Source organism: Triturus cristatus, chromosome 2_2, assembly GCF_964204655.1.
Source record: "Triturus cristatus chromosome 2_2, aTriCri1.1, whole genome shotgun sequence".
Lineage (NCBI taxonomy): Eukaryota > Metazoa > Chordata > Amphibia > Caudata > Salamandridae > Triturus > Triturus cristatus.
Genome location: NC_140582.1, coordinates 746631055 through 746652008, shown reverse-complemented (window position 1 = coordinate 746652008; position 20954 = coordinate 746631055).

Below are 20954 nucleotides of genomic sequence, written 5' to 3'. Positions count from 1 at the left end.
TCTTTTTTAACAAGGTTTTCGATTTTGTCCAGTCTCTTAAAAACAGTATTAAATTGTTTGACTATTTGAATTTCAACTTGTTTAAAAATGGTATCGACAATTGTTTCTATCAGGTTGCCATTAAATTTAAATAAAGAATTTTGATCGGTGGACTCAGTCTGGGTACTGACTGTATTAACGCTACTCTCCTTGGATAACATAGAGACCCCACAAATACTTTTGTCCGCAGTTGGGGACTCTAGTCTTTGTGTGAGAGTGGTAGGTCTCTCAGATCCTTCATACGATGGAGATGAGGAAAGTAGTAAGTCCTCAGTGGCACTTGATATAACTATTTCACAATCTTTAGCTTTATCTTTGTTCCACATACTCTGTGGCGTTGGTTGATTTCTGCATCGGCCTGGTTGTTTCCTTTTGTTTACTATGCATTTCACTGGGCCTCTCTTGCGTTTCTCCCTTGCAAGTTTGTTGGAGTATGACGTTTTATCTGGTACTGGCTCCGCTAGACAGTCTGTTACAGCAATAGTCTGCAAACTTGATTTTCCAGCGGTCAAACTTAAGGTGTCGACATTGCTAATTGGTTTGATAACTGTTACTATAGGGGAGAGGGGGAGGTCCAGGTTAGATGAGGCCTTAGGAGATTGTGAACATAGCACAGTGGTAGTAGTGGTGGGGAATCCAAAAGACATTCTGCGTTCGGTGTCAGCGATCTCATTGGCGACCATAGTGAGAGCATTGGTCAACAGTGAGTCTATTGATGTGGTCGAATCAACAGGAGCGGCAGTGACAGCACAAGTAGTTTTAGTTGTGCGTTTACCCATGCTTAGAATGATTACCTGTTTGGTATGTAGAAACAAGGGGGGTGGCCCAGCCCGGCCTCTTCCGTCCCCTGACGGCCACAGACGGCCCGCCCTCTGCCCGGGCTCAGCCCGGCGCCACCCGCGCGCGGTCCCGCGACGCGGGGGATGACGCCGCTTTTATGCGCCTCGGGGCGCGAGATTGTGAACAGCTGGTTCAGAGGCTGCCGGTAGTTGTAGTCTCCCCCTCCTCACGGCGGCCGCAGGGTGTTCTACTGCAGCGGCGGGAGGGAGAGCAGGACGGCTGAAGCAGAAGGGCAGGTGAGGGTCCTTCAAAGCCCCCAGCAGCAGCAAGCGTACAGGAAAGCCCCCGCTCCACCGAGGATGACGCTGCTTTTATGCGCCTCGGGGCGCGAGATTGTGAACAGCTGGTTCAGAGGCTGCCGGTAGTTGTAGTCTCCCCCTCCTCACGGCGGCCGCAGGGTGTTCTACTGCAGCGGCGGGAGGGAGAGCAGGACGGCTGAAGCAGAAGGGCAGGTGAGGGTCCTTCAAAGCCCCCAGCAGCAGCAAGCGTACAGGAAAGCCCCCGAAAAATTCTTTTTTGATGAAATATCCAAAATCGCAAAAAATGATTTGTTCAGATGTTGCAATTTGTATCTAAAATTTTGGTTTTAGAAAAAATAAATAGGAATTTGGTAATTCGCCAGGCAAACGTTGCTTGAAAATCAATTGAGAATCATTACACAGTGTCCAGCCTTTTTCACATTTAAGATAAACTGTGTAATGACCAGAAGTTATCGAAGGTCCATCATGGAAAATTATTGCAACTGCAACAAAAGTTTTTCCTGATATTGATAATTGTTTTCCTACAAACTTCTTTATAGAAGTGTCCAATTTTGTTCCATCAGCTCTACAACGTTGCATCATTAAAATTACATACTGTCCATATTTCTTTAAAAATAACGTTGAAAACATGTCTGATTTACATTTAGAACATTCCATGCTGTGATTGGTATCTTTAACTAATTTACTAAAAGTGACTGATTGACTCTCTGGTAATGTTAAATATATGAACCTTTCAGAATCAACATTAGAGCTGCATGTGTTGAAACAGTTTTCACAACTATGTTCCCATTTATAAGAGAGACCAAACATATTTTCTATTTCTACCTCTTCTTCTTCCAGTACCATACGAATATACATCAAGAATTCCTGTGCATCTTGCTGGACATTTTGAGTAAACTGTGTACTTCCTGAACATACATCTAAAAGTTTTCTAACATCAGAAGCACTTTCTATTTTAGTTTTATCATTACTCAGCTTCTCAAAATAAAACTCAGCAGAGAACAGAATCTTTTTTCATGATTTAGTGTTATCTGCTCTTGCAAACTTTCAAGATAAAAAACAACATTCAGCACTACATTAGCATAGCAGTTGACACCAGAGCTATTTTCAAAATGACAACCAACAACCTCTTCAGCATTGTCCTTTTTCTTTTTGCTTGCAATCACATCACTCTCCTTTTGTTTTCTCTTCTGTACATCCTCATTACAGATATTCTCAATTCTCCTTTTCCGACAAACAACACGTTTTTCAAACACAGGATACTGACCTAAATGAGGAGCATAGCTTCTTCTTAATCTATTATATTCCTTTACACAGTTTGCATCAGCACTAACTTTTGAGTCATCAAAGTCTATCATGAATAGACCAGATAATGTTTTCACTCGTGACAAAGCAACATATGCCATACCTTCTTTGAACACAGTTGAACCAATGTTTACAAAAGCACTATCTACAGTTAATCCTTGAGATTTGTGAATAGTTACAGCATATGCTAGAGAAAATGGAAACTGCTTCCTACGTACATATAAGTCTTTCACAAGCAAGAAACGAACGGAACAACGACAAATGTCTTTAACCTCTTCAATCTGATCAAATTTTATTTTTAAAAATTCAATTCCATCTTTTTTCTGGTATTTCACAAAACCCACAACTTTACCCAGAGCTCCATTCACTAAACCTTTTTCTACATACAAATTTCTTCTTAAAAATACTCGACAGTTCATACAAACATAAAGATTTTTTTCTAATTCAGCTGTTTTCAAAATGTTCTTATCTAGAGAATCCAATTTATTTTTCAGTTTGCCTGTCAATGTAATAGTGATTCCTTCATGCTGAATTTTGTCCACTGCTTCCATTTTCTTAATCTCTGCCTTTTCCAATTTCAAAAGTTCCTCATTGAATATCGAACATTCACGTAGTGTTGGCATTAAGCAGATTACAGTATTTTTTTCTGCAATGTTCTGGTATATTTTCTCTGCAACTATTTCTTCATTTGGAAATAAATTATGTAGCAACCGACTCTGTAATGCTTCTCTGCCAACTTCTGTGAGTAGTCCAATTCTGATATCTTTCAGAATACTTGCATAATCTTCATCGTTTGCTTGCCTCATATTGGTAGTGAGTTCTTTGTACTCAAAGAATGACCAAATATTTGCATTACCAATACTTCCTAATGACTTCTTTGTGTCTTCATGTGTCACAGTATTAAACACTGGTTGTCCTTTAACTGGAGTGAGCTGCAGAAGATCCCCAAAAACTATAACATGTTTTCCTCCAAATAACACGTCACAGTCTCTCTTTAGAATTTGCTGCATTCTTAAATGCACAAAGGCAAGCATTAAGTTTGATACCATGCTTACCTCATCAATAATGAGAACTTGCATCTTCTTCAACACTCTTGAAACTTCGAAGCATGCTTCTCCTGTTGGCTTGTGATATTCTATTTTGTTCTCATGCTCCACTGGTAACATTAGCAAGCGATGTAAGGTAATTCCTTTTATCTTATATGCTGTTAACCCAGTTGGAGCAGTAACAAGACAAGAAAAAGATGAATCTGTTTTTTGCTGTAGGTAGCTTCGGATGACTTTAATTAAGAAACTTTTTCCAGTTCCAGCTTGTCCACTCACATACATCCTGATTGGTTCAAATGATGTGCATGAGCACTCTTTCTTTTCATGTAGTAATCCATGATCAATGTTTTTTGTGACTTCTTCATAAATTTGTTTTTGTTCTTCATTCAGTTGCTGTTCCAAATTTGGTAAGTCTATTAAATCTTCCTGAGCTTGATTCATAGCTGTTTCCACTTCAGTCATAGCTATTGCAGCTTCATTTTCTATGATTGGTTGTCCTAGGGGATCTTGACTGAGCGTTCCAGAACTTTGGCTGTCTTGAGAACTGTCTCTAGCTACTTCAGCTGCAATTGTAGCTTCCTGTTCAATTTCTTCATTTACCATTTGCACATAATTTGTGAAAGTACTACATTCAATCGTATCTTTACATGCATTAAAGGAATCTTCATAGCTGTGAAAATCTCCAAGTAATTCATCCTCTGAACGCCATGGTTTAAACAGCTGTAAAAGTGCTAAGTAGTAAAATTCCTTTTTGTCAGGAGTGTCGCAACTCAGCTTCCTGTGATTAATCAAGCTTCCTTTTGTTTGCTTCACCAAACATCCTTCCTCACCAATGACTTTATATTTTCCATTGTTGATGTCTTCTGTGGCTTTCCATGTAAAAATGTAGTTCTGCAGCACTTCATAGAGACATATGTTCTCAAGATGACGACTTCTTTTTGGGTAATATGTGTCCAACATGTTTGATTTCAAAATATCTGTACTTTCCGGGTCATTCTCTGCCAAATATTCAATTTCTCCAACAGATTTCAGTACCCGATTTCGCATTCCTGCAAGGCCTAAACTTACCCAAATTATTCTTCTGGATTTGGAGTACAGACTTGCAGATGATAACCTATCTGAGCATTCGTAGGATCCAATTTCTCGATGCGATAACATCTTTAAACTGAAACTGTATAGCTTTTTACTGACAGTCTTCTCGTGAGAAATCTCTTCCCACATTTCCTTCAATTCCGTTTTCTCAGATTTAGTGATGTAAGATGTGACATACAGAGCAACAGCAATAGAATTGTCAGCTACATACTGAATATCCATGTTAGCATTCCACATGGATAAAATGACTGGGTTGTAGTCATTTATATATTTTGACTCTTCTTTTCTTCTTAGGTTGTAGGTATTTTTAGGCGATTTTCTTGTAATAGTATGTCGCACAGCTGACATAAAACTGTTGACTCTTCCTTTTGAAAGAACAGGTCGTGGAAATCCAAATCGACATTTTGTGTAGAATTTTTCTTTACTCTTGTACTTTCGTCGACAGTATTTTCCACACCGATGACTTTGGAAACGTAAAACTTGCTCTTTTAAGTGTTTCTCTTCTGTGCTTTTAGGTATAGCACATGTTGCATATCCTTCGATGAAACTTAAAACTGCATCATCAGAATCTGTTCCAAATTTTGGGGCATCCTTGATCCACAACAGCATATGAATATGAGGAGCACCTCTTGCTTGGTACACTTTTCTCCAAAAGAAATCCACAACTTCTCCAAGAGGTGGATTTTTTTTATTGCAGATGAAGGACATCATAGCCTCAAATCTATGATTGAAATATCTGCAAACATTAACCGGATTTAATGAGCACAATTCTCCTGCTGTCTTGTATTGGATGTTTTCAATATTTGAATTTGCCTCTCGAAGAAAATCCAGAAGATCATCCCAAGCGTACTCAGCACAGCTTAGGGTGAGAAACCATGTAGGAGTTCCTAAATTCCGTAACATACACTTCAATTCTCCATGGCGTCGGTACCAAAATTCATTTGTCCCACGCTGACAAGCCATTAGATTAATCAATTGAGATTCCAAATGATCATCTCGCTGTTGCACTTTGTTCATAAAATCCTTTGCAGACACATTACGTAGATGTACTCCAGTTTTCAAAATGTGATTTACTGCATAAGATAGTGCTGACAAGTCACTTTCAAATAAAAGATGGAACAAATAAGGAATACTTTGACAAAATCTGGGATCTTCTGCATATAATCTTGTAGTCCGATACTCAGAAGCAGGAATCTGTACTGGACGTTCATCATATCGTCCACCTTTTCCTGTAGGAAACAGCTGGGGAAAACAACGAGCTTCCAAGCTCTCCTCCCATACACTCACGGGAGTTCCTTGTGCTTTCTTCATCTGAAACAGATCAATAGTGTTTGCCATAACTTCTTTTGAATGAAGAGGATGTATGCTGAAATGTTCATAAATTTCTTCTTCTTTTGACTTATCCACTTTTTCAATTTGCCCAGCTGGTATTCCTGAGTCTGGTAGTAAAACTTCTTCATCTTCATCCATATAAATTGTTTCATACCATTTATTATTTCTTTTCAAATATAAATTTGCTCTTTGTACTTTTCGTACATCTACCAGCTCCTGCCAAATGTTCTTGTTCTTTGTTGGTACTCCATTAACCAAAATAACTAATGGTTCAGTTTCCAATGTATCTGCATCAATAGTTTCCATATTTGTTTAAAATCCAATGGCAAATAGACAACTCTTCCTTTTAAACCTCTTTGTAAATCCGAAGAAGGTAATTTGCCTGTTTTGGGCTCCATACGAACTATAGTCTGGAACGGATGGACACATTGTATGAGTATAGACTCATACGTATTTAAATCACTAAGTTCTGCAGGAATTTCAACCAATTCTAAATTATTATGTACAGCTCTTGCTGGCATTTTATTTTCTTCTAACTTGTTATAACAGTATTTACAAATACGGTGATATTCACCCAAATCAAAACAATTTTCCAGAAATAAATATGTAGCAAAATCCAACCACTTAGTATTATTTTCTTTTTCACTTTTTTTATAGAGATCAACATACCTTGTTTGTTTTTTATAATGGCTTCTCCGGCAACAAATACAAGTGATATTTGGTCTTTCATTAGAGATGATAGTAAATTTTGTCATTTGATCTTCAAAATTTTTACTAATAGTAGGTTCTACATTGTCTTCCACATTTTCTTCAATTACTGTGTCATTATCTGCACTTTCTTGTTCCGGACCAAAGTAACAAAACTGAATTTCATCAGTAACCTTCTCTACATCTGATACAGATCCACGGAACAGAGCCCTATTCAACTCATTTAACTTTAGTGCTGGACTTTTAGCAAAATACAATCTTCACACAAACTTTCTCATTTCAGTATGATCAACTGCCAGCATCCTAAAATGGTGAAAAACACTTTGGCAAACTTTCCTAGAAAGACAAGCCAGAGAATGTCCTTGCAAACCAGTATTCTCTCTCACTCTACACAGATCTAGTCTTTGAAGCACCTTAATCTTCTGTTTAACACTTTTTTTACTATATTCTCTTAGAAATTCACGTAATTTATCAATAGATTCCTGTCGTACAGTACAAATACTACTACAATTCCAAGTGCACACTGGGGCTTTAGGACGTCTCCCCATAACCTCATCAGCTATCACTTCTTCCTCATTTCTTGGAACCATTTTCTCCTTTTCCATTATACAACCATCTTTCACTTCATAAGCACGCCCTCTGGTGTCAACTGCATGCAGCAAACTATTACTTTGAAGATAACTCTCTTCATTAAAAAATGGTTCAGTACTTGAACTATGCATCCATTCTCCTAAAAACACTTTACAAAAGTTATTTCTTTTCACTACTCTTTTCGTTTTGCTTTGTGACTTCATTACATTGACCATTTTATCTAATGTTCGGATCCTGTTCAAAATTAAAATGAATAGTTTTCTTTTTAAATCTAAAGCCTTAGCTACAATTGATTCAATATCTTTTTTTCGCTTATAAAATTTCTCTTTCTTCTTATATTTTTTCACACCCTTTAGCAAATTGGACATCACTCTTCTCTGAAACATTTTTCTATGAATGTGTTTAAATGCTGTTTTTCTTTTTAAGTCAATCTTTATTGCTTCTAATTGTACATTAGCATTTTCTAATTTCTCACTTTTGTCCTGTTGTTTTCTACTTGAAACTCTATTAGCAGTGGGGACATTTTTCAAATTTGTTCTTTTTTTAAAGATATTTTTAAAAAAATCCTTGGTTTGCTTACCAGAAGACTTTTTCTTTTTTCCAACATGAGGATCTTCAACTAATTTGGGTCCTCCAGTTGTCTTCAAATATAAATGTTTTTTCTGTTCTTTTCTCTTCCTTGATTTTATAGGCATCTTTAACTTATTTCACTGTTGTTCAGCAATACCTGAAAGAAACTAAAAAAAAATACCTTTATGTAATTTAAATGTATTACTATATTTTTTTGTGCTTTTCAAATCTTATAATACTATCTACCCCTTTCCTACAAGTGAAAAACACAATAAAACCAACACGAATTAAAGCTTCCCCTTTCCTACGAATGTAATTCTAAAAGAACCAGAGTACCACGAATTTAATCTCTGACAACAATTCCTGTGTGTGCACAGACTCATTGTGTGATTCTAGGCAGAAAACAAAATTTGATTTGCAATTTGAAAGCACACTTACTACTGTGGTAGAGCAAGTGATAATTACTCTAACAGTCTGACACATTTTCATTATTTTTTTCAGAAACAGAAAAGAGCACTTGCCCAAACAGCTTTTTGAGACCATGAACATGTGCAACCTGAATAACGTACTACACTCTAGCAAAGGAAATGAGACTTGGTGAGGTTCAATGTATTAGCGTTACTCACTGCTATCTGAAACACCACACAGCGCTGAATAGTAAGCATGACTGTACATGAGAAATAGCTTGCTCTCTGCTAAGAGTGTGCTTCTGGAGACTGTCTACTGTCAAGTGCAAAAGAGATCTGCATTGATCCATGTGCAACTGCATAAACATTGGAGACATGTATGTAACACTACATGTGCGGTAAGGGTTAATTGGACTTTTGAACATGTACAAACTACATGACCCATTGCAGGAGTGTAAGGAAAATCTACCATGTTGATGTCAAATGTGTTTGCATTGCCCTCTCATTTGTGACATATTAATTAGAGCTCAATGGTAGCCATCACAGTTCAATAAAACAAGCTGCCCCTTTCCCACAAATGCAATTCTGAAAGAACCAGAGTAACACGAATTGAATCTCTGACAACAATTCCTGTGTGCGCACAGACTCATGGTGTGATTCTAGGCAGAAAACAAAATTTGATTTGCAATTTGAAACCACACTTACGACTGTGGTAGAGCAAGTGATAATTACTGTAACAGTCTGACACATTTTCATTATATTTTTCAGAAACAGAAAACAGCACATGCCCAAACTGCTTTTTGAGACCATGAACATGTGCAACCTGAATGACATACTACACTCTAGCAAAGGAAATGAGCCTTGGTGAGGTTCAATGTATTAGCGTTACTTACTGCTATCTGAAACACCACACAGCACTGAATAGTAAGCTTGACTGTACATGAGAAACAGCTTGCTCTCTGCTAAGAGTGTGCTTCTGGAGACTGTCTACTGTCAAGTGCAAAAGAGATCTGCATTGATCCTTGCACAACTGCATAAACATTGGAGACATGCATGTAACACTACATGTGTGGTAAGGGTTAATTTGACTTCTGAACATGTACAAACTACATGACCCATTGCAGGAGTGGAAGGAAATTCTACCATGTTGATGTCAAATGTGTTTGCATTGCCCTCTCATTTGTGACATATTAATTTGGGCTCAATGCTAGCCATCACAGTTCAATAAAACAAGCTGCCCCTTTCCTACAAATGCAATTCTGAAAGAACCAGAGTAACATGAATTGAATCTCTGAGAACAATTCCTGTGTGTGCACAGACTCATGGTGTGATTCTAGGCAGAAAACAAAATTTGATTTGCAATTTGAAAGCACACTTACTACTGTGGTAGAGCAAGTGATAATTACTCTAACAATCTGACATATTTTCATTTTATTTTTCAGAAACAGAAAATAGCACATGCCCAAACAGCTTTTTTATGCTGAATACAAACCATCACAGTTCCAAAAAACAAGCTGCCCCTTTCCTGCGAGTGCAAGGCTAACAGAGCAAGAGCAACACGAATTAAATCTCTGATAACAATTCCTGTGTGCACACTGTCTCATGGAGTGATTCTAGGCAGAAAACAGTATTCCTGGGTGATACCAGTACACCTTAACTTATGGTGAAGACATACTCCATAATATCTAACATGTACAAGGCACTTAAATATCTTCCTTAACATTAAATGTAAAACACAACTTTTAAAGTGGTAGGGAAATGTACCATGCTATTTTCAAATGTGTTTGCATTTGCCTCTCATTTGTGAGAAAGTGATTTCTGCTGAATGCTAACCATCACACTTTAAGAAAACAAACTGCCCCTTTCCTGCGAGTCCAAGGCTAACAGAGCAAGAGCAACACAAATTAAATCTCTGATAACAATTCCTGTGTGCACACAGACTCATGGTGTGATCCTAGGCAGAAAACATTATTCCTGGGTGATACCAGTACACCTTAACTTATGGTGAAGACATACTCAATAATATCTCACAACTTCAAGACAGTTAAATATCTCCCAAAACACAAAATGTGAAAAACAACTTTAAAAGAAGAATCACATATCTATTATTTATATCAAAATGTTCCACATACATTCCCTCTCAAATTCATAACTCACCTTTAAAAGTAGTTAGTTCAGAAATAAATGTGGCACTCAAACAGCAGATTATCAGAGCCAGAATATCTGAGCTGTACACCTCTCTCCTCTCACCAGAACCAGTTAATGGCAATGTTTCCCTTTCTTTTTTCACACATATACATGTTAACTCCAAATCACAGTGCTTCCCACAATTTTTTCAAATGGAAACACACATTTCTATTGGTTGCAAATGTCATCCCTTTCCAAATGATCCCTTCCCCCAACATGACTTCTGACTGCTACCATAGCAACAGATCATGGAACACTGGTGTGAGCAGAGAGGTCAGAAGTTCAGCACACAATGGGGCATATCAACAACAACCGGCGATAATTATCTCTAAGCGCACTTAGCGCTAGGATAATTATCGCCGGCTAGCGTGAATTTTTATCGCTGAGATAGCGTGCTATTAGCAACGCTTATCTCAATAGCGATAAAAATCCTCACGCTAACAGGCTAACGTGAGGTTATCGCTGGAAACCCAGCGATAATCTCACGTTACCTTGTTGATAGGGACAGGCAAACTTAGCCATGATATCCTCCTTCCATAGGATATCATGGCTAAGTCTGAAAAATACCAGACGTAAAAAAGCAGCGTTAACCGCGGTTAGCGCTGCTTTTTTTGTCTCTAACAGGGTTAGCGACATTCTTGATAATAGGAGAAATGTCGCTTAGCGACATTTCTCCTATTATTTTACTCTGGAACGCCCCCTTTGCATCTCATTAGAGATGCAAGGGGAAGCGTAGAATAAAAGGGTGCTAACATGCAAATTTGCATGTTAGCACCCTGTTGTTGATAGGGCGCTAGTTTTATCTCTCATTTTTTGGCTTTTAAAGCCAAAAAAGCAGAGATAAAGCCCTTGTTGATATGCCCCAATGTTTCTAATCCAAAGAGCAAGAGTGCTTGACTTTTCAAACCTAACAGCAAATTCAAAGTAATGTTCTGTGTGAACACATTTTTCTGAACCAATACAAAACATGCTTGTAAAAATCTAAACATACAGCCTAGTTTTAACTGTAAAATGGTTTGAATCAGCCAATCAGTTCTTTAAAAAAAAAAAAGTATGTTAGCCTCCATTTTACATCTATCTTTCTTTTCCTATTGCCATTCTACTGAAAGACACCTCTGAGTGCATCCAGATCTCCTTGAAAGATGGTCACAGTGTGGATTGTAGGTCACAGCTATGTCTTCTGGAGTGAAAAGTATGCAGAGAAAAAAGGTATTGTGAAAGACCTTGCTTTGCCAAATGTAGACATTAAATGGATTGGTCAGAGAGGGTTAAAGTGGCACCAATTAATGCCTTTGGTGAAAACCTTTCTACATCTCCCACAGCCTAACCTTATTATTGTGCACTGTGGTGGAAATGACCTAGGCACTTTAACTGGGGTAGGTCTGGAAATGCTTATTAAGGACACCTTTGTGCAATTGATGTCACTTTTTCCACAAACTGCCTTTGTATATTCTAATATATGCCAAAGGCAAAAGTGGAACTGGTCCAACCAATTTTGTCCGCAGATTGACAAAGCAAGAAAGCACGTCAATAAGTCTGTTTCTGCTTTCCTTAGAGACTATGGTATGGGTTCTATATACCACAACAACTTGCGTTACAACATGCAAGACATTTATAGAGGAGACGGTGTACATTTCAATGATGAAGGGAACAGAGTCTTCCTCTTGAAAAAAAAATGTATTTTTCACACTTCTGAGTCCTTTTTGGACCCCCTGACAAAGGCTAGGGGGTCTGCAACTCTCTACCTTGCCCCCTTTTCACGTTCTCCACCTTTGTTTTTTAGTGTGAGACACACAAAATGGCGGCCGACACTTCCTGATTTCGACCGACTGGAATGTTTACTGTCATGTAACCACCAATCAGAATTACGCTCGCGCACGTCAGCGTGCGCGTACGGTATGCTTACCGTACGCGCGCGGTGTGCGCTTATAGATATATATGTACTTTTAACTGAAATATTCTCAGGAACTACAGAACAGATTGACTCCAGATATTCAAAAGGCACATCCCTGACCTGAGGACTACCTCTCTGCCAAATTTCAAGTAATTCTGTTCAGCCGTTCGGGCTGTACCTTGGTCCCTATGGAAAAATGCATGGGAAAAATGCGTTTTGGGACCCCCCTTTTTTCTCGGCCCCCGCTTGACTAATCACCCCGATACTTTCAAGGTAGGAGCGGAGCGGAGCGCCCCACCTATTTTGAAAAATTCACGAGGATTCGTCAACCGGCGCCAAAGTTATTCAAAATAGAATTTTCAGATTTCCTATGGAAACACGGTCCTAACTATAACTATCTACTGGCGACCACCAGTAGATAATGACCGCTTGCACTATTTCGTTTATTTTAATAAAGCATGCTATCTTGAACAGCAGAACAGCACATTTCAAGTCCGTTTTTCTCTACATGGTGCCTGCATGCATCTTGGAATGTAAACTGATGTAGGTAGTTATAGTTAGGACCTAGTTACTATAGGAACATGGCAACATTCTATTCCCAATAACTTTGGCGGCGATTGACGAATCTTCGCGAAATTTTCAAAACGAATTATTTGTTGAGATCAGCTCCTATGTTGAAAGGTTGGGGGTGATTCGTCAAGGGGGGCCAAGAAAAAGGGGGGCCCAAATCGTGTTTTCTCCATGTTAATTTCCATAGGAAACTTTAGACAGGGCTACAGGTCGACCGGGTGAACGGAATTACCCCAAATTTGGCAGGGAGAATGGTCTTGGTCTAGAAAGCACGCTTTTGTTTATTTGGTGTAAATTTGTTCAGTAGTTTTTGAGAAATATCGAAATTTACAGATATTGATATTTGGAAATTCTGCAATCTGATTGGCTGAGGCGTTACGAGCCTGAGCTTGTTGCTGATTGGCTGCGAGCGGTGCTACTCACCCTATGAGGTACTCAGAGACAGCTTTGTTGACTTTTTTTCTGAGATTTTTCAATCTGAGGACAAAATTGTTTGGACTATTTCCACTTCTGTCTTTGACATATATTGGAATATACAAAGACAGTTTGAGCAAAAGTAACATCAATTGTCCAAAGGTGTCCTTCATAAGCATTTCCAAATCTACCCCAGTCAATGTGCCTAGGTCGTTTCCACCACAGTGCACAATCATGAGGTCAGAGTGTTGGAGATGCAAACAGGTTTTAACCAAAGGCAACAATTGGTGCCACTTCAATCCTCTCTGTCCAAACCATTTAATGTCCACATTTTGTAAACCTAGGTCTTAGTCAATACGTCTCTGTTCTGCATACCTCTTGCAACCAGAAAACATAGCTATGTCCTACGATCCACACTAGAATTTTGAAGGTATGGCTGGAAGGTAGGGAAAGATGTCAGTAGCTCATGCAGTTCCTTCGTAGAATAAGAGAAATGTTTAAAGATGGGGAACTAGTTTCTTTTCGCATACAAAACGGTACCTGATTAGGAGATGAAAAGCATTGTTTTTTAAAAGTAGGGTGCACATTCGTTTTGTGGAAAAGTATGTTTGTGATTGGTTAAGGAAAGCAGTTTGCACCTACATATTATAGTACATATTATAGGATAAAATTTGCTCAACTCAACCACACCTGCTACTTGCATTTGGAAGGCGCTGTTCGAACTTAAAACAATCGTGAACTTTTAACCTGCACGTGCCGTTAAATGTTCGAGAAAATGTTGCAAAAAAATTTCGTTAAGTTTAAAAAAATGTATGAACATTTAACCTCCACGTGTTGTAGAATGTTCTAGAAAGTGTGTTGATAGAATACGTTGCATTTCTGACTTCGATGTGTACTTGAATATTAAAAAAACTATATGGGAAAGTAGAAAGACAGTAATAGAGAGAATTTTTTAAAGCTAAAAGAATCAAGGAACTATTGTAATTTGTTCTGGATTACCTACTGGCGGTTGACAGTAGGTAGTTATCACTGTTAACGGTCTGAAAGTGCGGTGTTGCTCAGAGTGGCATGGCGGTGATATGATATGGTGCTACACTCGGGTATGAAACCGAGAGTCTAAACCGTGAGGTTATTGCTGTAAAGTGATGTCGTCTGGTGTTTGTAGCATACGTGTGCAAGTAGTGTTAGTAGGCGTTTATACCATACAGGGAGTGGGAAGCGAACTACTGACCGCCACTGTTTGTTGTTAGTATACCGGAAGCGGGAAGCAAAGTAGTTACGCCTACCGGTGTGAAGACTTGGGGATGAAACAAAGCTGATTGCTGTAAAGGGATGGACTCTGGGCGGTGTAGGATACTAGCCGCTGTATTATAAGTGTTGTGGTAAATAATTTAATTACCGGGACTTAATTTGATACAGAAACATAATAAATTAGCTCAGTAAATAAGAGGCAGAATCCGTGGTATTAGAGGTTCGGAATGGGCTTTATTCCAATGGTCGATTATAATCGGTTGCTCCAGGTTCCATCACCACGAAGGTTCAGGAAGTGAAGTACATACATTATTGATAATTATTCACTTTTATACAATAGGCATTACAGTGAAGCCAATGCAAGAGGCGTAACAATTGATAGCAAAGATAACATTTTACATGCGTAGCTGAAGGAGGCGTAATTGGGTGTAACAAGGAAACGTCATTGGTTGTGATGTCACATATGGGTGGACCTATGAAATAATTTCGCAATGTCAGCAGAAATACTTGGCAGAGATGCGCGCACAGCAGCATGACGTGTGATTGACGTGCAACTAGGGGGTGAAGGGGACTTGACATTTAGCTCTACATGTGGCGACAGAAGTCTGGAGGGTCAAGTCAACCTAATCCCAAATCATATCTAACATCCTATGTTTAAAGAACTATGTTTATCCAAAAGAGAGGTCTCTTAGAGTAGAATCTTATTCTATACTGACTATACTGACTGTTAGTGCGTGTACAAGCGTCTAAGTGTCTACACTAGATGCGAGGGCAGGAATCTTCCATAGTAACAGGGCTATGAATTACTTGCATGAAGACAGAGAAGCCGGGCCTTTGCTCGGTAGCTGGCAGAATGTTTACTTAAACTACTAGACAGGAATGCATTGGGCAGGGATCGGAGCAGATAATTTCGAAGGTGAAATACAGTTCTTGGCAGGCAGCAAGCTGATGTCAGGCATCGTGAGCCGCGCAGGGAATGAGACAAAGTTCATGGTCACAGATGCAGACTCAGACTGGAGCTTCAGAGGCAGAAAGAAGGAAAAGCTTGATGACAGAATCAGGGCCTACTTGCCTGGACTGAAAAATAGCATAAGTGAACCATATAAAGGCGGTGGCCTTTTGTACTTAGGAATGGAATATCCGGCCCATTCATGGCGGATCTGAAAGAGGACATGTTAACGGTGGACGCACATGTGTTTGCGTCTTCATAACTGGAACTGGAGGGAACATACATGTACTTGTAACATGCACATAGAACCGTTGGGGTCCAAGATAGGGGACATAACTGACCAGGAAAATCCATATTTCCACATTCCCTCCTTGTCCCCTACTTGCCCGTCAAGAGATATCAATCTTCATTAATCCATTGATCTGTTCATATAGCATCATTTGTTCTTCTTTCTTCTTCCGGGATCTTGAACGAAAATCTTGATGTGGAATACACGATGTGGCACACAGACCACAAATCGCTGGTCCACATTGCAGGCATAAGCAGCAACTGAATAGTATGAGAAGGCCGATACCTAGGAAGGATAGAACTCTCCATCCCCAGGCTGATAACACGCTCCAAAACCACCCGGACCAAGTCCAAGTGCCTGGATTCTGGTGTATCTGGCTCACAATCTTATGAAGGCGGGTTATAGCTTTATATACAGATGGCGAATTTTCTGGTATGAATACGCAGCAGCTTGATCCGATGACCCTACAAGCTCCGCCCCTATCGGCCAGGATGACGTCAAGGACAAGACGATTTTGAAGCACAACAATCCGCATAGCAGACTGCTCTTCTGTTAAGTTGCCTAAGGCGGAAATAGTTTCGTTCACTACTGCTTCAAGGGTTCTGGTTAATCTACGTATCAGCTTACTATTAGTAACTGTACCTATATAGGGAAAGAGACCTTTATTGAAATCTGTGTATTTTTCCCATGCTGTTTCAGTGTAATCGACTATTGGGAGATCTCTCCTTACTCTATCATATACTAAATGAGTATTTCTGTGATAATCAGGAGGAGCTAGGAAAACAGGTGGCAAAAGAAATCCAATGTAGCAGGTACCATCCCAATCTAGAGGCAAACGTACATAGGCCGTCTGACCACATATGAAATAGGAATGGCGGGAAGCTCTAAATGTAGACTTGCCTTGATCACTAAATTCTACTACAGTGGTGCATCTACTATGGCCCATATGTATGGAACCATTCTTTCTTACACATAATTCACCTTTTACTGGAAATATTGACATAGCGGGCAAAATTGGAGTAGCTTCGGATTCGACATTTAGGATCATAAGATTAAGCGTGAAATTACCTAATCCATATACTTCATTTTCTAGATCAGTTCCTGTTCTTTTGGGAAGTCCCTCCTTGTTGGGGTGGCAGACTTTAAGTAAAACTAAGTTCAGATTTCCCCATACCCAGTTGTCTTGATAAACTGCAGAATTTGAATCTAAGGAATTAATTAAGCTAAACCATGCTCCACAGGGGCCGTTGTGTGTGAACGGATATGGAAAGAGAGGTAGAATTCCTTTATAATTCTGATAGGGAGGGAGTCGGCCACATATCCAACAATTTGTAGCATTGCTAACCTGATGGGAATGATGTAACATACTAATAAACGTGTTATTGCGCAGCGCAAATCTATAAGACAACTCAAGCGGAGGTAATTCACTAAAAGAATGTTCAGCAGTAACATTATAAACGTGTCTAAAAATAGGATAATATATATGCAACAATATACTTGCAGTAATTATTAAAAGACTTAAGGACAACAAAATTAATAACGTCACTGTACAATGACTACGCAGTGATTTACAGTACGCCTGTCGTTTCAGCATTTTTCGGGTGCATTCTCTATTCAGGTCCAAGGGATACATGTCAGAGACAATTCAACCGCTTCACCTCGGAGAGGACTTAAACAATCAAATTGCTTGACTGATTGGACCTGAGTTTTAGTTTATAAAGTTCGGAATTACTCTTTTCAACAAAAGGAAGTTTTGAGTCAATGGGTGAAGACACACGAGGTGTGGTATTCACATCCGCTGGTAGTCCATGGAATTTCTTGATATGACTTGAATGAATCCAGCCTTTCCTGCCCTCGATCTTCACGGCTGTCCTTGTGGTGAGCAAGACCAATTTCGGTGACTTCCACCTAGGATCCAGCTGAGTCTTTCGATCAAAGTTCCTCACTAAAACGAGATCCCCCGGAATTACGTCATGGGGTTTCACCTCAGTGTTGTCAGGAAAAGCTGCAGCTACCTGTGAACGACAAGATTGTAGTGCAGACATCAAGGAGGCCAAATAATCTGTCAGCATATTACAGTCAATATCAGTTATTTTGCGTGGTATAGGTGTCCCCCACATATTTGGTGGTCTGCCGAAGATCACTTCATACGGGGATAGCCCTGTTCGAGAGTGTGCTACCATTCTTGTGTAAAAGAGTGCAACTGGTAACGCTACTACCCAGTCGACACCTTTCTCTCTGCATATTTTAGACAATCTAATTTTCAGGGTCTGATTATGTCTTTCTACGAGACCTGCTGCTTCGGGGTGTCGGACACAGTGGAATTTCCACTGATAGCCTAACAAAAGTGAAACGTGTTTCATTAATTCGGATGAGAACGGCTGGCCGTTATCTGAGTGAACAACACGTGGTAAACCGTATCGTGGGAAGAATTCTCGAACTAACTGTTTGGCAGTAGTCGGGGCCGTGTAATCTGAAACCGGGTATGCCTCCGTCCAACGGGAAAGAGCACAAACAACTACGAGAACATATTTGAATCCTCGACATCGTTCCATCTGGATATAATCCATCTGGAGGACTTCAAAAGGGTGATCAGGAGGCTGAAATCCACCCTGTTCTACGGGAACGCTTTTTCCTGGGTTGAACTGACAACAGATCATACAGGTACGAACTTTTTGTTTGGCTGCTGCTCGTAAATGTTTATTGAACCAAATGTATTGAATGCTATCTAGCATAGCTTTTTCTCCTAGATGTGCTGGACTATGTACAGTGTTAATTATAACCTGGACCATTGAATCAGGAAGGAACCACACAGACTTTTCCTTCATCAACCATCCTTGATCCGTTTGGATCCCTCCTAATTCAATCCATTTCTTTATTTCGTCTGGTGTAGCATGTGTCTGTATATCAATTACGTCAAGAGTAGGATCTTTAACCGTCATACAATGTGTTGGCGTCGGGACTATTGTCTTTGTCATGTCGGATGTTTGAGTTTGAGCAGTCTGTTTAGCTGTTCTGTCAGCTAAATCATTGCCTTGAGAAATGATATCAGTAACTTTCGTATGTGCTTTGCATTTCATAATCGATATTGCAATGGGTAAATGTATTGCATCTAATAAGGCATGAATGAGGGGTCCGTGCTGAATGTGGGCACCGTGAGAAGTTAAATAACCTCTCTCTCGCCACAGCACGCCGAAGTCATGTACAACTCCGAATGCATAACGTGAATCAGTGTATATGTTGACTTTTTTATTTGTGGCTTGAATACAGGCTTGTGTCAGAGCGACGAGCTCTGCTGCTTGAGCGGACAAGGTATTTATGCAATTTGTTTCAATAATTTCAGTGTCTGTTGTGACTGCGTAAGCGGCTACTAACTCTCCTGTACTTGTTCTCATACATGAGCCATCTACATACAACGTCAGGTCTGGGTCTGACAATGGGACATCTGTCAAGTCTTGTCTGGGTTTCGTCGTGATTGTAATAACATCAATACAGTCATGGGCTAGTGGGTCTGTTCCGATTACAGGTAAAAGTGTGGCAGGATTAAATGTGTTACAACGTCTGATTTCTATATGTGGCTGAAACAATGTTAGTTCATACCCTGTAAGTCGTGCTATAGTCAAGTGTTGTGTTTGCGTTCGATTCACAAGAACCTCTACTGCATGTGGTACTTGAACTGTCAATGGATGTCCTAACACTATAGCATCGCTTTGTCTGATTGCTAAAGCTGTCGCTGCCACTGATTTCAGGCACGCAGGCAGAGCCTGAGCTACGGGATCTAATGTACTAGAAAAATAAGCACACGGTTTGTGTGATCCTGCTTGTTCCTGTGTGAGTACTGACAAGGCAGTACCTTCTCGTTCTGTAACAAAGAGTGTAAAATGTTTTCTGTAACATGGTGTTGCTAAAACCGGTGCTTGACATAAGGCTGTCTTTAAGCTTTCAAAAGCTTGTGTATGTTCCTGAGTCCAAGGGAGAACAGTCGATGTGGCTGCCTCCTGTGTTGTCAACTGAATGAGTGGTTTTGCTAGAAATGCATACTGAGGGATCCACTGTCTACAATATGAAGTGAGGCCTATGAAAGCCCGCACCTCCTTTTGTGTCTTGGGTATTGGCATGTTAGCTATTAACTGAATGCGGTCGGGTGTAAGCTGCCTTCCCTCCTTGGACAGCGAGTGACCAAGGTAAATAACTCGCTGGACACAGAATTGCAGCTTAGAAGGGGACACCTTGTGCCCCTTTTTGGCTAGAAATTGTAAAACTATCAGTGATGCTTTCTCACATTCGGGTTCGCTTCTAGCGGTGATCAGCAGATCATCGACATATTGAAGCAAGGCAGTGTTAACTGGCATGTGGATACTGTCGAGTTCTCGTTTCAGTGCTTGGCTATAGATACTGGGGCTTTCTGTAAATCCTTGAGGTGCGCGTGAGAATTTGAAGCTACGTCCATTTAAACTAAATCCGAACAAATATTGGCTTTCCGGATCTATTGGGACGCTGAAAAAGGCATTTTTGAGATCAATTACAGTAAAGAATGTTGCTTCGGAATCAATAGCTGTCAGTAATGACGAGATATCTGGGACCACAGGGAATTGTGGCACAATGCATTTGTTCAATTCGCGCAAATCAATAACCAATCGATATACTGGCGGGGCCTTCGGATCTGTTTGTTTAAGAATCGGAATTATCGGTGAATTACATACATTGGAGTCTGTTTCTACAACCACTCCTTGGGCAATGAGCTCGTCAATGATTTGTAGTAAAGCCACTACAGCATCTGGTGGTAACTTGTATTGTCGCATTCGTGGTAGTACCACTCCTGCCTTCAGTGTAACTCGATATGGTGTAATATTCATGCAACCAACATCAGTAGGGCCTTGTGCCCATAGATGTGTAGGTAAAGTCTGCAGTCGGGGATCCATGTCTCGAGACACATAGTGACCTTTGAAATCACGTAAAAACAATCTTACTCCTTCCGGAGAACAACATATTATAGCTCCTAGAGCTTTCAGTGTTTTTATACCTAACAAGTTTTCTGGACATGATTTAGTAAGCAATAAATCTGTAGTTCTGGTCAAGGGTCCTATCGTAAGTGGAAGAGGCTGTGATACTTCATTAACAATAGGTTTTCCTGAAAAACCAAGGGAAATATTCTGTGAGCCTGAGAGGGGTGCCCCTGGAACTTCACTACGTTTTATGGTTGTTCGACT